This window comes from Aythya ferina (genome assembly GCF_964211825.1).
Source record: "Aythya ferina genome assembly, chromosome: 2".
Lineage (NCBI taxonomy): Eukaryota > Metazoa > Chordata > Aves > Anseriformes > Anatidae > Aythya > Aythya ferina.
The window spans coordinates 69,846,841-69,872,652 of record NC_140297.1 but is presented as its reverse complement, the minus strand read 5'-3'; the positions used below and the strand labels follow the sequence as shown (position 1 = coordinate 69,872,652).

Below are 25,812 nucleotides of genomic sequence, written 5' to 3'. Positions count from 1 at the left end.
GCACCCAGTAAGTGACTACCTATTCAGTCTATTACATGATCATTATGAATATATATTCAGTCTTAAAACATCTTTAAAGGCAATGGCAGATTGAACTACAGGAGAAAGAAGGGAGTTCCCCCCTCCAAAGAGCTTGTAATCTATAGAAGCATTGAGGTGTTTCATTTCTGTTGTTTTCTAGCATGCTGTAGAAGGCAGGCCCCAGTGCTGCAAAGCTGCACATAGAAATAACTGCATTTCCATCAGTGATTCCTAGTGTCAAGAATTTAGTCAGAAAATTCCATGCAGGACTAATCTTTTGAAATTTTCCTTCAACCCAAATTGGGACATTCATTTGAGATCCTGGATAAATCTCACATAAATTAAAATCCCATTTTGAAGCCTCCTATAAATGTCATTTTTGAAATTTATTTGACCTTATCAAAATCCTTTATGTTGTGATGAGTTAAATGTTTTGTTTTGCATTATTGTATTGATATATTACGTTGTTGTCTTTCAAGGTATTTTTATAGCAGTGAATCTATGGTTTGGGATGGGAAACTAATAACTCTGGACAATTTTCAGTTTCTGTACTGTTCACAGACCTTCGCAGGATCAAGATTTTTCTTTATTGGATATTACCAGGCTCTTAGCCTGAGAGCAGAACTACTTACCTCTGGGTTTGGAAATTCTACTGAATTCAGAACTAGCTATTGCAGTTCATTTTGCTCTCAGTAATTGTTCTGTGCAAGGAATTAAGTAAGAGAGGCAGAGAAGACTAACTCTCCTACTTCAATGTGTGTTTTGGAGTTGCAAAGCATTGCTTGAAAAGGTTCTGTTTCTGTCTGTGAGTTCATAACCAGTAATGGTTACCTGTCTAATTATAAAGATTTTTTGAGGGAGGTCACTGGATCTACATGTACAAACAAGGAGTTTTCTGCTGTTCCACCCAGTGAAATTTCCATGTTTTTTTTTTTTTTTTTTTTTTCATACTAAGCCAGAGAAGGTCAGCATGGACATAAATTCTGTGAAACACAGCATTAAGAGAAGTGTGCTGAGATGCTGTATTAACCCATCTACTAAAAGACTTATGTACTTAATAACTTTATGGTGATTAGACCAGCTGTCAGTGCTGGACTGGATTACTTTTGCATATGCTTTCTGTTGGAAGCTGTTCTACATGTATTAGGAGTTAGACTAAACAACACTTAGTCATTTTAATTCACAGCTGATGATATATTTCAAAAATATAAGACAGTTTCCGAATAGGTATAGATAAATGTTAGAGCAATAGCTACTTCATGCATTGCTAAATAAATGTATAAGGAAGTGTTCTGGCAAGACCTACTGAGTTGCTCAGTACCTTCTGCAGAACTGAACACTCTCTCTATGGGGAAAAAGCCCTGATGGGCCTCCAAGGAATGCTTTAATGGTAGCTGCATGATACAGACCTCTGACTGCACTGTGACACTGGCAGACAGAAAATAAAGCTGTGTGGAAATGCTTAACAACTTTCTGTTGGAAAAATAAAAAATCTGTTTTCATAGAAAAAGAGAGCTCTGAGATTGGGATACCTGAAATTGTTCGGAGGTGCTGATCTCTTGGTTACTGCTCCAGCTGGGTGATGTTCTGACACAGCAGCTGCCTACTGACTCCGATTCTCAGTACCTTATGAAATTTCATTTTTTCAGTGGAAGGAATACACTAAAACTCTTTCAAACGTTTTGGGGCCTGTGGGATGGGTAGCATCAGCCATAGAGCACATAATAGGATAATAGTGACAGAACGACTCTTCCCCCTATCTTGCATTTCTGTCACAATCTGGGGGTCAGGGGAATTAGAATTAAAGATCAGGTCATGTCAGCTCTAGAAAATATTCTATTTGGAGTAATACATTACGATGATCCATTGTTTGAAAGCCATGAGAACTGGGATTTCACATGTGAAAGCAGTATACATGTATGCTATACACTGACAAACACTGAATACACAAAATTAGTATTTTCTTTTAATGGAGAGCAGAGTTGTGAAAATGCTATCTACTCCAGGACCTGGAGCTCTAAACATTGACTTATAGTAGAACAACTTGATTTGGCCCTGAGTCAAAGCAGAAACAATGCAAGAATCTGAAAATGGATGGGAGCAGCAGTCATAAATCTAGCACTTAACTAAGGATTGAACCAGCAAAGTAATGAGAGGTGTTTGCCTTATCCATGAGCTAGCCTTGAGATCACCTGAATTGAAATCCCTTCAGTCTTGTACACTAGGAATTGTCCATGGCTTTACAGTACAGTAACAGTTTCAGGCTTCTATATATGATTTAATATTCTGAGCAAACTTTGCAGTGATGTTCTAAAAGAATTGCTTGTCCTATAGGCAATTATATGTCCATATCTCTCGCCAGCTTCATGGCAACTTGTAGCAGATTCCTGGCATCTGCAGCTCCTGGAAAAGGGTTAACATTTTTAACACCTGCAAGTTAGTCTTAGTCTTCCATAACTCAATGCAATGCTGTCAGATCTGATGACTTTTTTTTTTTTTCTTGGAATGCCATTTACACGTATGATTAAATTATTCTCTGGAGCAGAATTGATATCTAAAGTAGATCTATATTCCTCTAAAAGAAGTAGAACATATACTACCTTACCCTTCAAAGCTCTAACCAACACTTCGGCTTCACAGGGAAAGAAGGCTGCCCATTTTATTGTTCATTAGAACAACTCTCTGAAAAGACTTCACAGACTGAATAATAATTTTCTCCGATATGGGTACCCCTGTTTCTTTTGGTATGGACCCACTGCGGGTGGGCATGGGCAGCAGTGTGATAACGTGACAAGGCAAAGCAATGGACAAGTATTGGACATTAGTTTCTCTTAATACCAAATGATGGGCAGATGGGCAGTCTGTCCATTCCTGTGACTCCAGTGGAGCCATGGAAGGGGAATGCTTTCAAAGGCACACATCCATGAATGGATCCAACTCTGCAATCGGGAGGCTTGTGGATTCAATGTGGTAGAGCGTCCCATGGTAGAAATCCATATTTTTATATAATCAGAAACCTTCTTGAATCCTGACTTGGGTCCATCTCTGATATTAACTGGCCTTCAGAGGTTGAGCAGAAAGGAAGCCTGTAACTTATAACATAGTTTATTTTATTCCAACTATTTTGTGATTGTTATCAGACTAATATATTAAAGGATTAGCCAAAATCAGTACACTAGACATTCTCTAGATCTTCTCTTCATATATAATGAAGGGGTGCCTAAGTTTTCCTGTAGGTAAAATTTTCTTTATTGCCAGAAGACCATTTCATCAGGATGGATGTGTTTATCACATATGATTACTGAAAGGATTGAATTAATCTTCACATCTTTAAAAGTGGTTTACTATATATTATACAGTACTCTCATACTTTCTCAACCCAATGACATCTGAAGCAGTGTTGTGCTACATACATGTATATGAATATCTTCCCCAAGACTGAGAAATACCATACTTCTCAGACAAACAATCATCATCAGAGCCACATAAACATTCCAAAGAGGCACAGAGCAAAATGCTGGAACTTTTATTTTGGGATGAAACAATTTGGAAACCTTCTCAGAATACAGGCTATCGAGTACACAGGCTAGCTTTCTACTAAACTCTAATCTCAGGTAATGCTGAGCTTTGCTCAGAAAAGGAAAGAACCACCCAGAGCCTTTGTCCAATCCCACCTCCATCAAGTGCTTCCTAAAAGTGTGAAAAATAATGATATCAGTAAAACTGAATTTTCATTGCTGACCTCTCGTAGCTCAAGTCAGTCCTGGAAGATTAGCTAACATAATCTAACATTAGATTTAGCTAACATACATTAACTAAAAGAACTTCCTCATGTTATTTCTGTCTCAGCTGCAGTATTCAGAAATTATAAAGGAGAGCTTATTGTAAGGTCACCATCACAGTTATGCCGCCAAACTTTAGAAGTGTAGCCACAGCCATTTAGATAAGTCTTGCTTACAGTGACAAGCCACCATTCAATCACTCCTCCTTCAAGCGAGTGGTCTGTTGGTAAAGATAGTTTCCATTTCATAGTTAAACTGGGTGGGATTTCATATATTAAATTTAGTCTTCAGCCCAGCAAAGTACATACTTAATTTTAAGCCCATCAGTATTGCTCAAAGGCAACTGGATTATTTGGATGGCAAAACTAAAGTATGTGCTTAGATGTGAAAATCTCCACAAAACCAGTAAACAACTTAATGACATGAAAGATCAGTTTTCTTTCAAAAATGACAAAAATCCCAAACAAAACAAAACAAAACAAAAAGTATCCCCTCACCAAAACAGCCTCAGACCCAGACTTTTTTTCAAGTCAGCTTAACACCCAGCATCATGGGAGCTAGATTTTCAAAGAGTGCAGCTCCCATTTATGGTCTTAAATACAGTCCAGATTTTTATAAATGCTCAGAATCTAATGTTTAGAGCTCTTTGGACATCTGGCCACTTATTTCTATGCCAGAGCTAAAGGCTTCTAGAAATCTGGTCCCAATTGTGGATGCTTGGCTCTTTTGAAAATTTCACCCCCACGGAAACTACTTTTATAACAGCAATTTTTCCCCCAAAAGGAAAAGCCATGAAATGTAATTATTTTATGTACAATGTCCACGCTTTAAACATAATCATTTGCACTTTTTCTTTTGCCTGTTAGGAGTCATAAACAAAACATAGGAGGAATATTGTCACTTCCTCTTCAAAGCATATTGGGCATGTATGCACACAGAAGGACTAAAGAGAGTAAATTTAATTCTATTGTAACATATTGCTTCAAAATTGAAATAAATGGAAGAATCACACACCAAGAGGCATGGAAAAATATTCAGAATGAATGGATATCATAGTAAGACCTGAAGTTGATCAATCACTTGTAACATAGAGTCAAGTGTCTTAGAAATTAAGAGTAAAAAGAAAAAAAATATATTTTTTATTTGAGAAGGCCTTTTAGCTAGTCAAGTTATGGAATCTTTTTCCTTGCAAAAATGTAACTGACTTGTAATTTTTTATATTTGCGCCTCAAAAATTATGGCTATAATTGCCACCTTGCTGTGAACAAAAACTAGTCAAGGTACACAGAGAGAAACATCTTTACTGCTGCCTGCACGCAGTACAGCCTATCACATCAAGGCTACTGATCTCTTGACATAAGCAGAATACAACTGCCTAACTGCTAGATATAAACATAATAGCACCATTTAACTGCCACTTGCGCAAAGTTTGAGGAAGTATGCTTAAGTGCCTAAACAACATCATTTTTACTGAACCCACAATGGATCTTCTAATGGGGAGTTTGCATGGGGATGGCTAAAAGGCCTCATTTTCCAGCTGAAGAGACATGTAAGGAAAATTAAGTAGCATCCTAATCCATCAACTGCTGTCTCTTCCTCTACCTCATTCCTTACCAATAATCAGGGAGTCATAAATACTGGAGGTGGAAGACACCTATTAGATCATGCAATTCATCTCCTTGCCAAGACACAGCCTCCAGTGACCCTCCTTCTAGGCCTCTCCCAGAGCTATTTCAGCCATCTCAGATGATGCTGATTGCATTGCACCCTGTCAGAGATAGCTACCGAGGCAAAAATATTACCTCACTCTCCAGTCAGCCTAAAGATGCTGTTGGTGCTCTGCATACGGAGTTGCCATCTCCCTTTCCAAAGCTGGAGCATGAGAGCAAGCAGCTGTGCTGCCTTTGTGCAGACAGTGACAGTGCTGTCCTGCCAATCTCTGCCTGTGAGCTGGTCTCTTTCCAGGAACTGATGTAGAAAAGCATCTGGAAAGTGGTCTTTCTTCCACTCTCTTCATTCTCTGGTGCATCATAGCTACCCTGTTTCATACATGCCAGAGCATGAGCACCACATCCACCTGTGCTTATTGATGCAGAAGGAGGAAATAGGTAGATATCATAAGATGTTGGTAGTGCTCTTAAACTTCTTCCCACCCCTGTATAAATCAGTACCTTGTGAAAGAGAGCATTTCATTCCTATACCTCCTTGTCAATTCTGAATTGTAAATTATGGGGCTGCTGCCAGTTGTTGTCCAGCACTGAAGAACTCATTTTTTTCCTGAACATCAAGACTCATTTTTATGTTTAAGTGCTTAGCCAGGATCCAAAATAGCAGTCTGGCAATTAAAATGCACCCTAGGGAACATATAGGCAATTAAATCAAACAGAATGATTAAAAAAATAAGTAACAATTATCTTGCTTAACAATTAGGGGTAGGAGAGGCTGTTCAGGAACCTATATTTGCACCACAAAGCTTATTTATAACCTTAAAGTAAAGTTACTCCATGCATGTAGAGTTGCTCTCATCTTAGTTGGACTGAGCATCACAGAGCCTAAGCCTTCAAGGGCTTCACAGCCTAACCATGCCAACACCTAAACTTTGTGATGGGCCCCGAGAGGTAGGTGTGCACCCAGCTGCTCTGTCATTACCCCAGAGCACAGTTACTGTCATTCAGAAACACGGTGTGAAGTCCTGAGGAGAGGGAGGCAGGGTGGAGAGTAAAAAAGGAAGTCTGCCTTTTAGAAAATGAGGTTTGATGAATAGGTTGGAATTCTTGTGCATGACTAGGAAACCTGAGCCTTGGCCCCATTTGGAAACTGTTTGAACTCTCTTCCCAGGAGGAATGCTCATCTTCCCATAAGGAGAAATGAGACAGTCATCTATATTCAAAAGACCAATTTATGGTTCTAAGTACAAGAAATTGTTTCTTGGCTCCAAGTAAGAGCTTTAAAAGCTACTTAATTCAAGTCTGCATATTGGCAGCTACACATGGCAGTGAAGGAAGTGTTCATGCATATTCTCTTTACAGTGTCTGTTATTAACTTGGGTTTGATAACCCCTGTGCCACTCAGCTCAATGTTGGGACTGGCTTTGCTGGTCACGTGGCTTTTCTCATTTTCTGTATGTGGAACTTGACTTGGCTTTGCAAATTTTATTCATGGAAATGGATATGTTCCAAGCCCCTCTCAAGCTCCTGTAAAGTTTCCTTCCTTCCTTCCTCCCTCCCTCCGTCCCTCCCTCCCTCCCTCCCTTCCCTCTCCCTGCTCCTCCACCCAGCTTTCATTCTGTTTTCTACCAAGAAAACAGCTTTTGTACTAGCAACCAGCCTAATGCTCTTTGCTTGAAAAGCAAGCTTTTTTTACTTTTCTCTTACAGAATACCTGGCCTAGCTTGCTCTAAGATGGTAGTATTGAAAGTAACAAATAAATAAATAAATAGTGATGGAAAATGGAGTATTTATGAGATTTTTAATTGTGAGTTAATAAATCAATAAATTGATTGTTTGGTCTTATTTATTTATTTATTTTGAAAATGAGCTGTTGTGTAACAGCAACAAGCCTGATATGTTTCTGAGGAATTGTGCCAGAAGACCTATACCATCTCCCAATACATTTGTGGGCTCTGGATCAAAAATGTTGCACCTGTTGCTGCAAGTTACTTACCGGGGTACTCCATTCTGAGAATAATAAACAGCGGTACATTTTACCAGAACCAGTATGCACAGAAACTCTGTCTTTTTAAAGTGAAAATTTATTTAGCAATTTCATTTTGATTTAGGTGACCTATGTGAACAAAGCAATTTAAAAACTTGTCATAAAATCAACTTTATCATAAACTGAAATAGCTGAATAATGACAGAACAATGCTTTAAGATTGCTGCCATGAAACCAGCGATAATGCAGTGTGGGAATGGTCAACATTTTGCACAGTGGGTCGCTTAGCCAAAAGATATACATAATACTTACTTGACTACCACCTGGAGTCATCTTGAGAAAGAGATAATTTACTCTCATTATCCATCCAGTTTCACTCGGAGCTGTACCACTAGCAGATTATGAGGACAGGAATGACTTGCTTTCTTCTTAGGGCTTTACCAGCCCTTGTGGCTACCTCATGTGGGAGGACTGCTAGTAGCAACAAGGTACTGAGAGCTGGCACCGCCAAGAGAGTGGAAAAATCCATAACCTAAACACCAAACTTTCTGTTAAATTTAATGGGTTAATGGATAATTACTAGGTTCTTTCCTTGGAAGTCTTGTGAGATTTTTATGATCAGAGTCAATTTTATGGTGCTTTTGTCTAGCTTCTTGTTTGCCTTCTGAAAGGAATTATAAGTAGGACAAGCTACTTCAAGCAGGTCTTTTTTTTTTTTTTGCTGAGGTCTGGGGGAGTAGGGTAGGTTGGTGTGAAAAGCTGCTAGCAAAAGCAGCTGCTGGTGGCTCTGAACATGGAGAGATAGCAGGAAGAGACCTTCAAATCTGTGCCATGGCATCCACCAGGGAGCAGTGAGGAAGCCTTCCAGAAACTGCATTTGTCAGAAGGAGAACAACATTCCAAGAGGCATGAGTCCCACTCTCATATAAACCCTATGGTAGGGTTCAAGTGGGAGAGACAGACAACTTGTGCAAAATTCATGACTAGATCTCAAAAAAAATAACAAAATAATCCCCAAACGCTATCTGTACATCCATAAGCAGCAATCACCTGATTGCACTTTCATTTACAAAATTGTTTAGTTTTACTTGTCATCAGAAGCCTGGCTTCCTTCACTGCATTTCTTCCCAGATGAACCAGGCTCTGAATACCACAGTGACACAGTACACATTTGGCAGGGCATTGGTCACATCACATTAGGCTCTGTCACATCACATCAGTTGATATGACTGACAGAACCCGACGTCTCATGTCACAGCAGGGCATGTTGCCCAGCACCGTGAGTTACAAAGACACAATTTCTAGCAAAGAAAAATAAAAATGAATTGAAATGATGATGGGTGGGGGAACATTTTTAAGGTCTTCCTGGTCAGTGCAATCTAACAGCAATCTATATTCTGTTTTGTTAATTTAGAGTAAAATATGTGAGACTTACTAATATGTTCTATGTAATTAGTTACTTCAATAGGAAAGGCTTGTATTATTAAAATATGAAAGGAGAAAAAGAGGCAGTAGTTCCCTCAATAAACACTTTGTATATGTATGCGTACTCAAGCTTGGCAGGCATTTCCCTAACTATATGTGTATGCTATACGTGGTTATATGCTGCTTGTGGCTCTACAAAGGTATATGATTGGATTAAAGGCCTCTGGACACAAGGAAAATGCCTACCTGCCTGCACTGCATTTTACATTTTGGGGCCTCCAGACAATTCACATTCCTGTGTGTGAAGAAGCCAGTACTCAGGTTGTACTGGGGTGAAATGATTGCCCTGTTCCCAGGTCAGACAGCTTTTTTAAGCTACAGGCATCTTCCACCTTTTACTGCAAGACCTGAAGCAGGTCCTTGAAAACCCCTCAAATATGAGAGGAGAGCCTTTCATTTCCATTTGGCTTAGAGAAAGACATACTTTCTTAACCCCATTGTTGCTCTTTTTTTTTTTGTTGTTCAGACAGTCATATGGAGTGCAGAGTTTTCTTTAGTGTTTGTTTAGGGGATGATGGAGGAAGAGTAGATCAGTTCTGATGTCCTAACACCTTGTACTGCTGAAACGTCCAAATCATGAACTATAAATATAAATAAGGAAGATAATAATATAAATAAAGAAATATAAATAAGTTATTCATTATGCAGTTTCTATGTATTACCTAGTAATATAGCATTTATAAGTACACTTTATAAGGATGCCTACATATATCTGTACATATTAGCAATTAATATACATTAACACCTTATGATCTTTTGAGGCTTTGCAGTGCCATTCTTTTTCAGTCTACTCGCTGCATCTCATATTCTGCCTGGACACTTCCAACTCTCTTTTATTATACACTCACATACTGTCTGTTTTTCAACAACTGTTGCCCACTCCTCATTTTTCATGCACTCTTCTCACAGTCCCTTCAGATCCATCCCTTTAGACTTCTTCAACCTCCCCCAAAGTACTTTCCCCTTAGTGCTTAAGGATGTCTTCTATTTCCCCCATTCATGTCATAGCTTGCTACTACAAACAGGAGAGGGCCCCCTATGCTAAATCAAGCTGAATTTCCTCACTGCAAGCAATGGAAGCAGAAGCAGAAGCAGAAGTAAGTCATTAGGGTGGTCAGCCTACTTTTCAGTGCAAAACCTTCTGGAGAGGAATGCTGACTCAGCCAAGAAGGGCTTGGCACCCACCCCCGAGAAAATAAGGGACACGGACTGCTCTTCTGGAATGACAGAAACAATCTGAACTTTGAAATTGAGTATTTGAGCTCAACCTCTTAAAACAACAGTCACACCAAGTTCATGAGACTCTCATGACCAGATTTAATGTTCACCAAAATATAGCAAAAGGCATACATTGGCACACTTTCTTCTAGCGCTGGCATTAGATTATCAGCTTCAGGAATATCAAAAGTCACATGAAGGCACTTTTCCCTCCCCAGTTTGTGGGTGTTTCCAGCAGCTCAGCCTTTTGACTTTGATTAGTGTTAAATAGCTGAAGCCACTGTATACTTTACTTTCTGTCCAATTAGAAAAAGTGTTCTGTGACTTTCCTTCCTTATTTTCTGTTTTGATGGCATTTGTGACTTTGTGGCATGCTTTCATAATTAAACAATAATTTGTAGTGCATTAGTTGAGTGAAAATTCATATATAAATAAACACAAAAAGCTATATTTGACAGGTTTTAGTTAAACACTCATTTACTCCCAGGTGTTTGGTTAGAGCTTTGCCATAGAAACACTGGCCTGCCTAAAATGTAAGTAAAATATGTAGAGTCTGGAAATAGCTTTAAGATACTCTGAATGTCTGTTATCATGAGGAACTGAAAGACAGCTTTTCATATTACCTAAGTATTTTCTCCATTTTGCTTTCCTGGGCTGCTAAAGAAATAATAATAATATTTTCATAATAGGTAAAGTTGGTTTCTGTGGACAAATTCATACTGTTGAACTAAAAGCTGTCAGGGAATATTCCTTAGCACTGGACCTTGATCCTGTGTGCTATTGAATTGTCAGCTCAGGCTGTGGCATGGCTGGGACTAGCTAGCACTATTGGTTAGTGTTGTCCCAAACAATTCCAAAAAGCTTTGGGAGCTTTTTGAGGGCATCGACCATTTCCAGTAGGCTGTCTGCATGTAGCTAGTCCATTTTAGGGGAAAAATCTAGGCATTATTTCAGGTGAGAGGAGTTGTTTTATGTTGGTTGATGTCATTGTCAGAGAATGCTCCCTGGTCTTCCAAAAATACTGGTGAAGAGGCTGCCCATGTCGGTACCCAAGCTGACTCAGAAGTTGCACAGATGATTCAGTCGCTGTCACCAGCCGTGGTGGAAGCTGCCAGGTGCTCAGGGCTGCTGTAATCAGACAGAAGCTGAGATCTGTAGCGTGCTGATTTATATGTGCCTGGTTCTGTAAAGATATATACACATGAATGCAGAAAGCGGTTTTGAAATTCAGCAGTAGAGAACAGTTACAGAGCAGTGATTTGTGAAACACTATAAAGCTGCATCCTGAGAACAGGAAAAAGACACATGAACTCCATCGCCCTGGTTTGTCAAACTGACAACTTAGGTAGTCAGTGTTGACTACAGCAGGTATCTGTTCATAGTGCAATGTGTAAAACAGCAGTTGTTTTAATTTGTATTGATCAAGTACACTGGGATTTTCCAAGATAAATCTTAGGGAATACATAACCCAATTCAATAAAATATGGTGATTGTATCTCACTGTCCTTGTAAATCCACTTCTAGATATTTTTTTTTTTTGCTTTAGTATATAAAAGCTACAGAAAAAAATATTTATAATGAAACATTATCTGATTTCTTTTTAAAGTTGCCCTATTAACATTTTGTGACATTATTGATGTGTACCTACTGCATTTCAAATAAATGTATTTTTCCTAAATAGACGTGACATTGTGTAATAGTTAAATAGTTAACTTTTGTTTCTGATATAACTGCCCAATTTTTATGATGATATCATGACTATAAGCTCCATCTTTTTTATTATTATTTTATTTTTATTTTTTATTGGCATTTTAATGCATGCTTTTTTATTTCTAGAATATAGATTCTAATACTTAGGTGAAAATTACAGTCATATTTTCTTCATGTTCTTTTGTATGACCATAACTTGATTTAAGCTGGCATAACTTTCTTAGGTATTATTTTTACATACTGTAGACATTTACATTACATTTTAGACATTGCTTTTTAGATATATTACAGGGTAAAAGACAACTGTGATTTAACTAGCTTGCAGAAAAAATGTTATAGGAAAAACACTTGTATTGCAAATCTTAAGAATATATTTTTTAACAAATGTCTTTTTAAAAAATAATTTATGCATATTTGCTTTTAAAAATATATATTTACAAAATCTATTTTTATAGAAAGTAACTTTTTATCATGAACAGTTTGTTTCAGAAAATTATATATTACACTGTACATGTAATCAGGATTCACTAGAATCTGATATTTTATATTACATTGGGGTGTTGTAAACATATAATGGCATTTTCACCATCAAGTATTTGAAATAAATATTCCTCTTTTCCTACTTACTGGTGCACACTTTCAATTGCAGAATTCCTTCAGAAGAAAGCTTATTTCAAAATGGTTTCCATCCTCTGGTCAATATGATTTTTTTTTTCCCCTCATATTAACTACCATTAAACCAACTGATCCCAGAAAAGATGAGGAAAAACCTAAGTACTTTTTGTTGAGCTGTTGCTGTCACTTGGCTTTTAAGGTACTGTGAACATCACCATCACACCAACTGACTTTGAATATCTACTTTTATGTACATTTTTACCAGCATAAATTCCTGATATTCCTACCACTTACATCAACAGCAAATACATTCCAAGATTTTTTCCTAAGAAAGATGCAATTGGAAAAAAAGGTCTTCAAGTAACAGAGGAAAGATTAAAAGGTATTAAGGGAAAGCTTTTTAAAAGTGAACTTGTATAATAGGAATTTTTGAAGTCCTATAAATCTCTTTGGCTTTCCCTCTCTCAGAAACAAATATGATCCACCTGTGTGAAACAAGTATCATTAAACAGCTGTTCCTAAGTCATTTTGAATGTCCTAAGACATTCCTAAGTCAGTGAAAGATAGAAAAACATTAGGCAGAAAGCAAATATTTAACACCATTTATTGATTTGCATCACAAAAGCAGTGAGATTGTTTGTTCTTTACATTTTAGCAGGACACTCTCATTACTCTTGCAATTAATTTGGCAAGTAATCAGCATAAACTAATTTTGTCACCCACAATTACAGATGAAACACTAAGGGATATTATGCTCTTGCAAGATGAAGAGACGCTAGTGTTTCTTCATTATAGTTTACAAGCACATATCACCTAAATAAAAATGAATGATGTGGTAAAATATTTTGTCTCAGTATGTGTTTGGGCTAAATGTATTGCTCATGAATGAATTATGCAGTTCATTCCAAATATGTGCTGACAGTATCTTTACACCACAAGAGCATTGATATCACAAACACCAGGCTTTCAGAAATCTTGAGTCAGACCACAAAATACTAAAACTGGATTAATATCCAATAAGATTACTGAAAATATAGATGCTTAAAGTTTCATTTGTCTATTGTTTTGATTGAACCTTTATGAGACATATCCTTAAATTTTTCTCTGTAGCTGCATGGTCAAGAAATGAACCATATTAATAGAAAAGCAGAAATAATCTTTTAACCACTCGACTGTCCGATTTTATTCAGACATTAGGTTAAAAAATACCCAAACACACCAATCCTCATAAAACTGATAATAAAAATGGAAAAGCTAGAAACCCTTTGGTACAAACAACAGAGACTTCCCAGTAAAGATGCTGCATCATGTAGGTTTCAGCTATTTCAGGATTATTGATTTCCTTTCTCTACTTGTAAAGCCATCATTACTGTGAACACTCACTTTTTGAATTCAAGTAAATTCAGTGGAACCCAAAAGCATCTCTAAAATTGACACAATCAAACCTAGTTTTGTCACAGTTTTAAAATTTCTAGCCTGGATTTATCACCCAGCTGGAGATGATCAATCTGATTTTTGCATTGGTGGCACTTGTGTGTGAATTCACTCTATGTGGGCTTACAGGAGAAATGTTGATGAAACTGCAATCACCAGCATCTCCCACGTGTCAGGCAGGTGTGCTTTGCCTGGGAAAGGAAATCATTAACAATGGAAAAAATTTTCTCTGGAAGGTTCAATTTAGGCATGCCCAATGACCAAGAAACTGGGACTGGGTGGTGTCCACCCATGCCTGATTATTTCTCACTGGGAAATTGCCTAGCACAACCAAAAGTAGGTCAAAGGGATGGCAGAGCCAGCACACGTCACCTCTCCAATGTCTGACATGCAGTCCGTCCTCAGACCAAGTGGTATCTCACTCACTGGAGTAGTCTCACCTGGACGATGGCATTCCCATACAAAGGACACCCTGAGCATACTTCCTCTGATCACATCTCTGCCTACACACTCACTTTACAAAGCTTCTATATGCCATCTTGTACCCCCTCCCCTCCCCATACCAGTACCAAGGGCATTTCTCACTGCCTGCCTGACCGCATGAAACAGAACATTCACCCCTTAAGGGAATGTATGAATTTTACAAGAGGTAGCTTTACTCTAAAAAAGACCAAATTTCTCACCAAGGATGTTGCAAACCAGGACAGGAGAACTGATGTCTGCTGAGGTGACATGGCAGGGTAAGGCACTCATGAATTATGAGGGCAGATGTCAGTTCCAAGTGACATGTTTTCCATAACCTACTGCATCTCTTTGTTTATCCATCAAATACAATCTATAAAGCAACTGCTCATCTATTTAGTCTGGGGTCGAGCATAGAAATGCAAGTCAGACCTCAAATTTAGTTTGTCATTTCCCTGCTCAAAAAGGGATGTGATTTATGTTTATAATAAAGTATTTGAAATGTCGTTTAATAGGAAAACAAATGGCAGTTGGATTCCCATGAGCAAGGAGAGGAGATTGTGAAACTTTGAATTAAACGGTTTTATCACACTTTAAGTTACATATTTTTATTCTAATTGTAAAAATTATCTGCCTTGACATATCTTTTCCATTATTTTTGTTAAAGGGTATTCATCAGTGGTGTTAATGATGACACAAAATTTTAATATATGCATTAAACATTTAAGTTTTAATATGTTAACATGACACAGGATGTGAATAATAACAATGTTTTATACATGAAGTGAAAACATATTTTATGTTGGAAATAGTTAGAATGCCTGGCAAGTGACTTATATCCATAACAATTTCATTTAAATATTGCTTTTGCACCCCATCTATCTTAGATGCAATTTTATAGTCCTTTTTAAAAATTCATTTCAGCATGACCTCTTTGAGGCTGCAACTTAGTGCCTCTAGCCTACATATTCAATTGCACTTGTACTTGTTCCTATTCAATTACTTTTCAAAGTGCAGAAACCAGCAAGTGCCCAGACCTGAACTGCATTTACCATTCTGGGACTCTTCAGGAATTGCAACTTCTGTGCGGTTACACAGTAATAAAAGGCAAGAGGAAATCCATCAAATTGCTAAAATATGATGGTCTACTAGACTTGATATAGATCTTCATAATTTGGGAACTCTTGGAACAGACAGGTAGTTCCTAATATCAGATTATGCTCTCTCCAATATCAGAAGATTTTGATGCATATATACAACAGCTTTCCTTTTATTTCTGCATGTCATGCCTTTTTCTGTCTTGTGGCTTCACAATGAGTGTCCCAATAACATTCGGGAAACGGATATCTTTGAGGGGATAAATTTTAAAATGGAAGGAAATGTTTTGATGTTTTAATGTACCTAAGTGGGAAAGTAATTTACAAAAATCTCTGGAAATATTTCATCCTATAATGGTTTATTGTCATAAGAAGAAGTTGTGTTGACAAAAACAAAACTCTGCTCTCTGACCTCATACACAGCATAAATTCAAACCTGTTTTTCATTCATGGCAGTGTATACTCTTAAGCAGACCTTGCAGTATCTCCAAAGGCACGCAGTTTTTTTTTTTTTTAAAAAAAAAAAAAGATCAGAAAACAGATGTCCCTGTGCAGTGAAGATCTTTTGGAGCTGCAGACAGGCTCCCCTGTATGGTGCACATTCTCATTTGCTGGCTGAGAATTTGTGGGTCACCACAGAGCGCATTTATATCTTCTCACAGTCCAAGCAAAATGACACAGTGGCTGACAGTACTGTCCAGCAGCAGGCTGGCTCTACCCCACCACCTCCAGCAGACCCAAGAAGTCATCAAAGCGGTCAAAAGCAACACCAGGGAAAAGCAGTAGATATCCACAGCTGGAAAATTCCTGTGAACAAATGAGATTTTATTCCCTACAGTGAATTCCAATTTTGATGTTTTGATAGCACAAATAATGGACAGATATTAGAAAAATCATCCTTTCAGAAATTCAACTTAAGGGCTACTGCCAAATATACGAATGTTAACATGTAGATGGTATGTATTTATTTTTTTAGCAATACAAGCTATAATTTGCTCCTATGTTTGTTAGTTATCTCATTTTTAAGTGAATTAGTTTATATGAGGGTCAGAAGGATCGTTCTTCCTCTACAGAAAATTCACCTACAGAGGCTCAGTTACTGATGGAAAAGAGTGAAATGGAACTTTTTTTTTTTTTTTTTTTTTTTTTTCCTGTGGTGAATAATTCATGCTTAGGAATGGTTTCATCACTGAGCACTCTTCAAGTCATTAAACTGAACTGAAGAAAATGGGGTGAAGTCATCATCAGAGAAGGTCAATTTATGGAAATACAGTTATCTCTTTTACAGTATTATTAATACCTACTGACAACTCCATGTTAGGAGAGGAAAAGCCAATCATTAGCCTATAAGGTATAAATTCTCAAACACATGCACACAATGAGAGCATCATTATTATAGAAGGTATTTGAATGCAGCAGCTATGAGAAGGAGAAGACAGGGAGAAAGGAAGGAGGCACAACTCTTGATCCAAAAAAAGCCACAGACGTAAAAACTAATTGTCAGCAGACTGCTGTATCTCTTGCCAGGAATCTGCATGGTGCTATTGTTATCCATTTGTAGCTGCCTATTGGTATCCACATTGCAGATCATTTTGGTGTCTGAAGAGCAACCTCTTCAAACCTTTTGCCTTTTTTCAGACCTTCTTTTCGCCTTTGAAGAGCAGATTTGTTTTTAATTTTAGGAAGAATTAACTTGGCTGAGTGTTAAAATGAAAAATTTTCTCCCTTTGAAATGTGTGTAATTGTAACATTTACAACGTTACCTACAAAAGTCTATTTAAATTACGTTGTCACCTGGAAAAAGTTTACTTCTGTAAATCCTACTGCTTTCAAACTGAAAGCCTTGTATATAGATTACTGACATTAATCTCAGCAAAGTGTCTGTCATGACATGAAGGTTCAGATAAGGCTACTTCCTTAGCGGAATGTTAGGCATTAGCAGTCAAAACCAGTGCATGTCCAAAAATTTGTGTAGTTAAAAATGCTGTTCCACTGTGTGACTTTAAGAGGATATAATGGCAAGGTTATATATAATCCCTGTAGAAATACCTCTGAAAATTCTATATGCAAACTAATTAGTTTGATAACACTCCACCTGTGTAGCACAATATTTAAAATGGACATTTAACTGGCAGAGACATAATGGTGTATGTATGTAGTAGGTATTTCCTTAGCCAGTCCCACTAACATTGACTTGAAATTTTCAAAGATCTGATGAGAATTCAAGTATATTTCTCTGTGATAGACCATAAAAAATTGAAATCCTGAACATCTTGCAATCAACACAAATCATGACTTTAATTTCAAAGGGAGCTCTCTCTTTTATCTATTTATTTATTTTTGTTAAGAAATGTAAAATCCGTTTATTTATAATTTTTTTTTTTTTTAAATGAAGGCTTTCATACTGGAACACAAAACCTCAAATGTGTTATCAGATATTGACATGATCAGTAAGAGCTACTGAATGCATTAAATCTTTTCAAAGTGAGTTAGTTAAATAAATAACTGTGGATTCAGGATAATTTAAGAATATAGTTTTTAAGTGATAGTAACGTAGGACTGAAAGGCATCTTTAAATGTCATCTATTCCATCTTCCTGCTCTGAGAGAAGGCCTAATGTACTCTGACCATCTATCCAATCTTTGTCTGATCTGTTCACAGAAGCCTTCAATTATGAGGTTAAATAACCTCTGTAGGCAGCCTCTTCCAGCTTTAACAATCCTTACAGCTGGAAAGTGTTTCTTTGTGTCTAATCTAATCTAATCTAATTTTATTTAATTAAATATAATCTCTTTCTCCCTTTTCAAAATTTAAACCAATGATTTCTTTCCTACATTGGGTGAACATGAAGAGTAACTGATGAACATTCTCTTCATAACTTACTTTTTACATACTAGGAGATAGTTACAAAGTTTGTCCTCTTTTTTTTTTTTTTTTCCCTAAACTTTCCAACCCAGTTCTTTTGATTTTCTGTCATGTTTTTAAACTTCCTAGGACTGTTTCTGTTCTTGCCTAGACCCTTATTTTTCTGCATCTTTTCTTCAGTTGCCATTCACAAAACACTACTACTGCCATGTAGGACAGAATAAGGACCTCCATGCCTTCCTTATGACCCACCATTTAACACACTCCAGAATGATACTGGCCTTTTTACTCAGCATAGCATTCGATCCTACCAGCTTTTAAATTCCCTATTACTGCTATATTTTTTACTGGTTAGGTTTCCTACATTTTGTGTTGGTTTTCTTCATTCCCAAGGATATCTTTCCTTAGAATTTCATGTTTTTGGTTTGGGATTATTTCAGTAACATTCTAGGATCTCTGTAAGTGCTAACCTTGTCCTTCCAAGTGCTTGGAATCCCTCCTAAAAAGATGCCACCTGCCAGTGTTATGTGCTGTCCTTAATCCATTGTCCAACTCAGTAAAGTGACTATTCAGTAGACTGGACCCAGCATAAATTTGTTGTGTGAGTTTTATAGCAAACTACTGAAAATGACAGAGTTAAGGATCTGTTTTGATTGGGATCCTTCAACTACTTTATTTACACATTTATTTATTTGCACATTTATTTATTTACAATTACCAATCTACCTCAACACATAAATATGGACTTCCTTACAATGTAATTCTCATGTTTAAATCCCTTTTATGAATGTTAGCACCCATAAATAACTATGTCAAAACCCTTATGTCTTTCATAAATTGTATACAGAAATATTAATTTCATTGCTTTTTCTTTTTACTTTTTTTCTTCAGGCTTTTCCAGGAGAAAAATGCTAACTACAGAATCCTTTCTCATTTCATAAAGCACAGCATCGCTAGTTGGTTGAGGGAAGTGATTGTCCCACTCTACTCTGTGCTGGTCCGGCCTCACCTCGAGTACTGTGTGCAGTTCAGGGCACCACAGTACAAGAAAGACATTAAACTGTTTGAGTGTCCAGAGGAGGGCGACAAAGATGATGAAGGGCCTAGAGGGGAAGACATGAAGAGTGGCTGAGGGCACTGGGCCTGTTCAATCTGGAGAAGAGGAGGCTGTGGGGGGATCTCATCGTTGTCTACTTCCTCGCAAGGGGCAGTGGGGAGGCAGGTGACCTATTCTCTGTAAACACCAGTGATAGGACCCATGGGAATGGTGTTAAGCTGAGGCAGGGGAAGTTTAGGCTGGACATCAGGAAGAGGTTCTTCACCAAGAGGGTGGTTGCACACTGGAACAGGCTCCCCAGGGACGTAGTGACTGCACCAAGTCTGTCTGAATTTAAGAAGTGATTGGACTGTGCACTTAGTCACATGGTCTAAACTTTTGGGAAGACCTGTGCAGTGCCAGGAGTTGGATTTGATGATCCTTATGGGTCCCTTCCAACTCAGGATATCCTATGATTCTATGATACACTTTTTGCCCTGGTTTATGAAACACCTTTGCAGAGAGGCTTGGAAATAGGTTTGTATTTACCACTAAAATTATAGTTCACAATCCATAATTTTCAATAGCATTTCAATAAGAACAAATAAAACCATTACTGGTAGAGTTTCCATATACCGTACAAAATGTTATTTCCTTTGATACAGCATGCAATAATCTTACAAAGTGTAGGTGTATGCATAAATATGGCACTTGTTTTGCACTTGTGATTTGCTCTCAGAGAAAGGCACAGGATTGCTAAATCATGTAGTAGATTAGTGTAGAGTGCCACTGCTTACTAATTTCACCCACTAATTCACCCACATTGCCATCAGTAAAATTGTACAGGAATAACACACCTAATTCCCTTAGGTGTTTCTGTAAGTATTACTGCCTGATTGCCTGACTGTCTCTCTGGGTGCCTAAATGCCTTTTCAGATCCGGCCCCTAATAAATAATGAAATCTAGATGTTGCCCTCAGCTTACCAGCTTTGTGTTAGCATTGCCTGCATCCTTCCTGTCAACTGGATTTAGCATATTTGCATAATTATTTTTCATTCATTCACTACTAGTTTTTTGTTGTTGTTGTTGTTTCTTTTTAAACAAAAAGGGAAAACCAAACCAAACAAGGAAGCAGGGAACAGACTATCTGCATGAAGTATTTAAATGCATCCTGCTAGGCATGTTTGAGCAGATCCTATTTATGCATTTAGTTTGAAAAAAGTAAAACATTTAAGGTAATTAAAATAATTCTGAATTCAATTTTAAATCCTGCTGGCATTATTTAGTATTCTATGAGAACTGTCATGCAAAGGGAAAAAAAAAAAAAAGAGAGAGAGAGAAAAATCTTTTTCCCAGTACAATGAAGTAGTCCTACTGCTACTGAAATGTATAATGAAACTTCTGGGGACTTTTGTAAGAGTAACAAATAACTTCAAGTTTTGACATATGCCTGATTTTTAATAGGATCTACAGCAGTTCAGAAAGAGAGAATCCACTAACTGCCAAGTTGATGGTGGCTGAGGCTGAATATAATAAAAGTTTTGCTTTTGCTAATTTGGGGATTGGAAGCTCAGAGGTAAAGAATCTTGACATCTTCTGCAGGAAGAGAATTGTTTCCACCACTGCAAGGTAGATAATTCTAATGCAGAATCCATCATGGATTTCACATAAATTTGCAGGGACACACTCTGGAAACACACAAGAAAAAAAAAAAAGAGCATACCTTGCACAGATTTGGGAGAAGAATTATGGACAGTTGAGCTAACAGTAGGACTAAGTGTTTCCATTTCAAGTGAACCAAAATGGAGAGAGGATAAAAAAATAAAATTAAATTATGGGAAAAAGATAATAAAAAGTAAGATTTGTTCCCCCAAAATCCTAAAGGTCTACAGCTGATTACTTAATTCCTAGACCATAAAAACAATGGCCATAACAGAAGCAAAGGAAATAGGTTTCATCTCAGGATTCTGTATTTCAGAAGGACACTGTCTGTCTGCCTTTCTGATGGGAAAAATGATATGTACATTATTCATGATGGTATCTACCCAATGTGTTCTTAAAATTCTCCACTGATAGGTGTAAATCAACAACTTCAGCTGACAATCTACCCCAGAGTTTCATTACTGTCATCATGAGAAATTTTTTTCCCTGAAGTCTAAACCCAAGTCTCTCTTACTTGTTTTTGACCACCACTAGATTTTCAGCCTTCCCTTATGGTACAAGAGCTCTGGGTTTCTTGCCATTCTGGTTGCCTGGCCTCTCTCCAGCTGATCTGAATCTTTCTCTACCTGTGAAGCCTGAGTAGGTTCCCATATCTTGTGGCACCTAGATGGAAAAGGGAAGATACGGCCTTTCACACATCTTATGTTTAATCTTGAAAAATCTGAGCGATTACTTTAAAGGTGATAAGCACTGTCCTCACAGGGAGGTGACATTGCTTGTTTGCTATACATCTCTCATTGTTTAACTACTGATTTCAATGATTACTGAAGAAGTGACCCTTATGCTTTCAGCAATTACAAGTTAGTTTAAAATGCAGCTACTCACCTTTCTTTACATTAAGCATGGCAATGATTTAATACTTTTACCTGCACCAAAGTGATAAATAATGCTGAATATGAAATTGAGATGAAATCCCTTTAGAGAAATTGAGAGTTGGTGCTTTAAGATTTCTAGGAATGTCGTGTCCCTTTTCTAACATTAAGTATTAAAACAAATTTATTTTTGGAAACACAATTGAAAAATGATTTAGTAGAATTTTGTGGTATCATGTCTTTGTTAATCAATGAGAACTATGTTACCTTTACCAGTAAGAAATTAAAATTAGGCGTTTGTTTGTTTGTTTGTTTGTTTGTTTTCATTGCTACTTTTGGAAGCTAACCATATTTATGAAAATTAAGAGAGTTCCTTCTAGCTAAAACACATCACTACCTATTATGCAGAGCAAGCTGAGTTGTGGTATGGGTGTGAAATAGGTTCAAATGAGGTTCAACACACATATTGGTGGTAAAGATTCTCTACTATAAATTAGCTAATATTGTATTTGACAATACAGAGAGATAAGTAAGTGTCTCATGTCTAACAAACAGGTGATTTGCACTCCTACATATGATCAATGAGCATTCAGCTACAATGAATGGATTAAATAAAGATGATAGTTTTTAACCTTCAGACTAAGTCAGAGTGTATTGCTGTGACACATGGTCATACTTGTGCCCACAAAATGTGGGACACATGCAAACCATCCAGCCACTCCCTGGTACTCTGTCCCCCTGCTCGTAGTGGATCACTGCTGAAAAGTTGCAAGTCAGCTTGGCTGGATTCAGCTATGAGATCTGATTCTTTGTGATGTTGAATACTGCTCTGATACGTTCTGCCGACTGCAAGTCAGCACTTAATGGAAAATGCTCAGGAAATTCCAGAAATAAGTCCAGGGTCTGCCAATCCCTAAGAGGAGACAGGGAAAGCAAGAAGTGACTCAGAATGGTCCCCAACTCTGTTTTCTGATTTCATTCAGTTGCTCCTGCCATCAAAATACACTGCCAAAAGGATGTAAAAATCACAATTAATATAATTAATGGCCAAACTATGTATGTGTGGGCCTTCTCCTGTGGTTCTAGTCATGAGGTTGTGGTAAATTTAAAAAGAAGGCCTTTTTTTTTTTTTTTTTTTTTTTTTCTTTCTTTCTTTCTTTCTTTCTTTCTTTCTTTCTTTCTTTCTTTCTTTCTTCTTCTTTTTTTTTTTTTTCTTTGTACAAACTGGACCCAATCTCTGCAGGCTCCAGGGTTCTATTGTTCAGTTTATTAGTCTTTCCCTGTAGTTTTAACCATTGAGAAGCAGAGGCAAATTGCTCTGCTTCTCTAAAGAAACCAACTACATTAAGATTATGAAAAAAATGAGGCCTGAAACACTTTCGTTGTTTAACTATTTTCCTTTTTACTGTTGAGGTCTACAAATCTTAAGCTCATGTTCTGTAGGCAGGCAGGCACCCACACCATACATTTGACTGTGCATTAAGCTCATATGCACAGTTGGCAGAGTAAGTTTTTTCCATCACCTTGGCTTCTGGGACTCACTTTTCCATGAATGCAGAACAGTTAAGAGTCTCCAGTGCAAGACTGAAGACCCAGTTGCCTTTTATGTCAACGTGGCAAGATACAGAATGCCAAGCTTCTGGGCTTGAGCACTGTTGTCCCAGAAGACCAAAGCTTATTCTCAGGAATTCAAATCTGATGGAACCAGAATCTTTCACATGTGTCTGCAGGGCGTGTGAAGATTTTTGGGAAGTTCAAGAGCAAGTTAAATTGTCTGTTTAGAAAGCAGGTACACTTTTACTATTACTTAAGTATAAAAATAAAGTAGCTGCCTTTTCACTTCCAACTTACTGAATAACTAGTCTTTCTGTTATTTATGTATTTATTTTTATTTTATATATATATATATATATATGCTTTGCTACTGTCTTTTGTGAACTTCAGGCAATTTACATGGCTCTTTTTCATGTCAAGTTAAGGTGAGCAAATGGTCCCTTAAGCTGTAAAAATTTAGGAAGGAATGAAAAGGCAGCAGTAGCCATTGTAATTGGAATTACTTTATTTACTTGTGAATCAGCAGAGCTATGAGATGAGAGTGGATAAAGAAGAGAGAGAATTTATTTGCCGTGATTGGTTGAATTCATAAAAAAAGCTGCATTTTCTAAGAGGTACTAATGAGGGAGGGATACCAAAAATATAATGTGCTCTAGATTGAGGAAAGCTGGTCATGACAAATATTGCCACTTGGCCAGCTCTTCTGAAAGGAATTTTTGCAAATGCATACTGCAGTTATAGCATGGACCAGATTGGAAACTCCATCTCTGGTGTTTTTAGATGGTGGTTCCTTGACCTGACACAGCTGGTTATTTCCTAAATAACTGTCTCACCTGGCATCCTTTCTGGAAGCAAGTTTTCCTTGTTTTTGTTTGTTTGTTTGTTTTTCTTTTTCCTTCCTTCCTTCCTTCCTTCCTTCCTTCCTTCCTTCCTTCCTTCCTTCCTTCCTTCCTTCCTTCCTTCCTTCCTTCCTTCCTTCCTTCCTTCCTTCCTTCTTTCCTTCCTTCCTTCCTTCCTTCCTTCCTTCCTTCCTTCCTTCCTTCCTTCCTTCCTTTTGTTTTGTTTGTTTTTGTTTTGTTTTGTAACTCAGCAGTCTTTTGTGGGCATGCAGGCCTTGTGCTGTCTGGGACAAGGAGTCCTTTCGTTGCCTTTGTCACCTGCTCCCAGAATACATATGAGGACAAGGAGTAGAAGAGAGGCATTCCCTGTGAAATGATCCAGCCTCATGAACAGTAATAAGAATATGCAAATCTATTGCCCTTTTCTTCTGAAAGACAGATTAAACAACACAAAGCTGGGTATGAACATTTAATTAGGTGATCTTTAAGGTCCCTTCCAATCCAAGCCATTCTCTACTTCTAACTAATAGACTGAGAACTACACCAATGTCAGAATGCCAGAGAGCAGGTGCTAGAGTAGTTGAGCACCATATCAGATGTTTTTTGGCACTTCATCTGTTTCCAAAAATACTGTAAGTTAGGAGAGAGAATGGGGATGGGAGAACCAAGTGAAAATAGCACTGTCCTGTTATAACTGATTTAGTCTTGCATTATAGAATTTGGTTACCAGCACCAAAGAATGGAGAAGAAACTGGATGGCAGCAGAACCAAAGACTGATGAAGCCACTGAACAGTTGGCAGTGGCACCAGTATGGAATCATAACCACCAGAAATCTTAAAAAAAAAAAAAAGCCAGGTTTTGTTTTCTGCAAAAGCTGGAGAGCATAGTGGTGGTTCAAGCTGAGGCCCTGATTCTGGAAAGAATGGTACAATGTGGCTGTCTGTGATGGCAGTAACATAACGATTTCCAGACTCCTGGTGTAGCCATTTCCATTTGTTCCTGCATTCGCATGCCCACACATAATAGTTTGACTGCTACAGCTCCAAAGCTCAATTTAAGAATAAAGCATGATGTCAAAGCTGCCCAACTCCTCTGAAGAGGCAACCATTGAAAGGCTGCTGTTATTTTAACCTTAACAGAACAGAAGGATTCAAGCACAAAGCAATATTTTGGGTATTGTTACTTATAAATACATAGTAAGATGTCATGTTTTAAAATTCAAGGATTTTATTTAAGTAGAACAGACAAACTAGGGTAGGAGGGAAAACTGATGAAAGAGACCACAATTGCATACTGGAGCCAAAATTGCAGCTGAGCCAAAAATACACCTGTCTCAACATTCAGTCCAATCCCCCTGAACTGGGCTGCATACCAACTATTCATAGTAAGTCCAATTTTAGCCAGGAAAAAAAAAAAAAAAAAAGAAGCTGTGAAAGGACATAACTCTCTTCTGTGTCTGTTAGTGGAATATTACTACAAACAGTATTTAAAAAAATGGGGAAAAA

The 25,812-nt window shown here is 37.5% G+C and overlaps 1 long non-coding RNA gene across 1 annotated transcript; it reads right to left on the bottom strand.

Moving 5' to 3' along the window:
* Positions 1-10,071: 10,071 nt before the first annotated feature.
* On the bottom strand, positions 10,072-12,904 carry LOC311432786. Its single transcript, XR_014690332.1, has 2 exons — positions 12,498-12,904; positions 10,072-11,343 (listed from the first exon to the last, which is right to left on the bottom strand). It is a non-coding gene; the product is annotated as an uncharacterized lncRNA (long non-coding RNA).
* Between the last annotated feature and the right edge of the window lie 12,908 nt (positions 12,905-25,812).